Source organism: Manacus candei, unplaced genomic scaffold (assembly GCF_025592945.1).
Source record: "Manacus candei isolate 608988 ecotype Guabito, Panama unplaced genomic scaffold, ASM2559294v1 h1tg000071l, whole genome shotgun sequence".
NCBI lineage: Eukaryota > Metazoa > Chordata > Aves > Passeriformes > Pipridae > Manacus > Manacus candei.
In genome coordinates, this window is record NW_026138119.1 from 892450 (window position 1) to 895697 (window position 3248).

Sequence of the window (3248 nt, forward strand, 5' to 3'; positions counted from 1 at the left end):
GATAGACAATAATTGCTCCTGCTTAGAGACTTCTTAGTTCATGGATCATTGACCTGATGGGTTCTAACAGCTCCGGCGGAGGCTGCACACCCTGCGCTCGGAGCCAACGGCTCCACACAACCAGGGCACGGGCATGGGGCATGTGGGACATGGTCTCTCCAAATCCACGCTCCCAGGGCAGGCTGCCAAAGGCCCTGGGGCCACCAGAAGCCCTCCTGGTGGCACTGCCACAGAGGGGAGGCCGTGGCAGGAGGCACAGGAGCCTGGGAGAAAAGGCCAGCATGCCCCAGCATCCCCCGAGCACTGTGGGACAGGACCAGGATGCACAGAACCAGGTCACCTCTCGAGCTCTGCAGGCTGGAGCTCTCCTCTCCGACAGCAACTTCCAGGTATGTGATTTAATGAAAGGCACAATAAGAAGTGAAACAATTAGAATTTCTGCCTCATTATCATGGTAATCTTATCAGTCGGATAATGAGGTATTAATGGAGATTTAATGTGCCTCTCATAACAGAATCCCTTGGAGAAAACACATAAGGAAATTGCTGTAAATCCACTTAATGATGGAAAGGTCCCCAAACACCATATTCCAGAGGATGAAAAATGCTGGATGCAAATGAGAGAGAATCAAGGTCAATAACACTGCGGGGACCAAGCTCGTGGCAGCGCCACGGCCGCGCCCCCGCCCCGGTCCCACCGCTGTGCCCACCTGCCCCTGCCGGCGCCAGGACCGGGCTGGGTGCACGACAGCTGAGAAAATGCTCCTGTCTCACAGGCAAAATTAACATTTCTTAACAAACAAGATGCTAAACGTAACACTTTTGGACTTGACCACTCCCATCAAGGCATCAAACAGCAGGCAGCAGAGGGATGGGCACGGCCCTGCCACAGGCAGAGCCACTTCTTTCCTCTCAAGCTCTTAGAACAGCCCAAGCCACAGGATTTAAAATAATATCTGAAGAGCTCTGTGTTAAGCAGTCAATGCAGCAATGCTTCCTTTCCCTTTAACTGGATTTTGGTTCTTTTTTGCCACTGTCCCTTCCCTGAGAGGTATGAGGGTGGAGCAGAGCAGTGATCCCCAACGGGAAACCTCACAGAGTTAGTGGGAAGCTGCTCACACTTGCACTGCCATCCCCAGCAGAACTGGTGATGGCACTGGAACAAGGCAGAAACGTCAAAGCCAGGCGGTTAAACTGCTCTCCTTTTAATCAGTTTTTACAGAATAATACATTAATAATCACGTTAAGAGACAAGATGGGGTTCCTGTATACAAGATTGTGCAAGCTCGTTAATTTAGATTTATAAAGGCTTTACCAAAGAGGAGAGGCAGTACAAAGCTTTTCAATAGAGGTAAAGCACAATTAAAAGGTACAGAACACACACTACTAACTTAGCAGAGGTTAATTCTCAAGTAGTACAGGCTCAACCACGTCCCCAGCTGTACCCACACACGAGTATCCTTCCCCCTCTGTCCCCACTGCCTTCCTGCTGCTCCAGCTCTCCCAGCACACCGTGACTCACTCATGCCAACACACAGCTCTGCCCCCTCTCCCACCCTCTTCACCCCTCCCCATTCCCATGGCAGTGAGTTCTCCAGTTCTCTGAGAATTTGGCTTACCAGAACAAGAACGTTTTCAAGCAATACGAACCAACACTGTGCTCACCAGAGACTCACCCACAGGAAACAGCATCATGTTCGTGGCTTTTTTTCCTGAAATTTATGGCAGTTACATTCAGCATTTGGTAGTAAAAGGTCTTCAAAACAAAAACTTTTAAACTCAAATCCTTGGTAGGCCAGAGACATTCTGATTCTCCTTAAAGAGGATTTAAAAAGGCTTTAAAGAGAAATCTCAGGAGCACAAAGGAATCTCCTAGGGATGAAAACCCCAGCCGTTTCTTTCCCTCCTCTACTCAAAAAGGAAACCAGCACCTCTGTAACATTCCCAGGCACAGACATGCCATCATTTCACGTGGCAGTTCCTCAGGACGTGCCAACAACGACCGAGCCTGTCCCCAGCTGTGACCTGTTACCTGTCTCCCCCCTCCCTCTCCCCAAAATGCCCCATTCCTCCTCCAGTGGCTGAAGAAGTTTAATTCACAGAAAGCACCGAGATTACAGCAACAGGCCCGTGGCTGGCTGGCACCTTTTGGCAGCAGTTCTGGTACTTTTGGTCCTTTATGCACTGTCTTTTCACCTTCACTATTGCACACCAAACCTAACACCACCACTTCCTAGACATGGAATTCAGCATTTTAAAACAAAACATTACGGGACACCAGGGAAAACAGTAAAAGGACATTACAGGCAGGCTTTTAATTCTTTGGAAAGCCTAATTCTCTAACTACACCTATCAAGACTATATAAAGGACCTTCAGAGTAGGTTGGAAAAAAAAGAAGCAAAGGACCATCTTGCTACAAAAACTGTCAGCTCACCTGGGGCTCACTGAAACTTATTGGTTTTAAAATAACTAAATAACAATTAAAAAAAGACACCAGTTCTTTTAAATATTTTTTTATGCAGAGAAATAAAGTGATAAAAGCTGTGGAGAAAATGGTTCTTGCCCCTTCCATAAGGGAGAGCAAACCTGAAAGACGCAATGGGCCTGACCCAACCCTGTGTCCAGGTCAGCAAAGAGGCAACGTGCAGGGTGAACACCAGCTCCAGTGTCCTTGTGCCTTCTTTAAGGATCCTACAAATACTCTCCTCAACCAACACCCAAACTGCAACACTAAGAGAACTTTCACACTTCGGCCTCAATGTCTTGGATATTCAAGTAATAATTACATATTACAGGACACTTCAGTATAAATGGATTTATATTGCTTTTCGATATGATCTGGGCATATCTTCAAGGGCATGTTTGTGCTTTGCTGCTGAGTGTTATTGGTTAGGGCTGTGCTTGCAGTATTGAGTTACGTGTTCAGCACCAAAAACCCATCAAGGCTAAATAACCAGAATATTGCAGTGCTACACAGACTGAGTCACCACAGTAAGGCAGATCAGAAGAATTCTGTTTCGATTGAGTATTGCTCCTCCACACAGTCGAGTCTCTAATAGAGGAGAAAGACTATAAAAGAAAAACATTACCATCCCAACTTCTCATCTGTGATTAGTTTGGCAAAACTGCTGAGTTCTATCTGAGTCCAAGAAAGTAAGTTTCTTTAATTATGCCTTGACAAGTAGCACAGCCAAATCATGCACTCAATACTTTGCTCTAATTCCAATTAACCACATGATTTTCCCAAG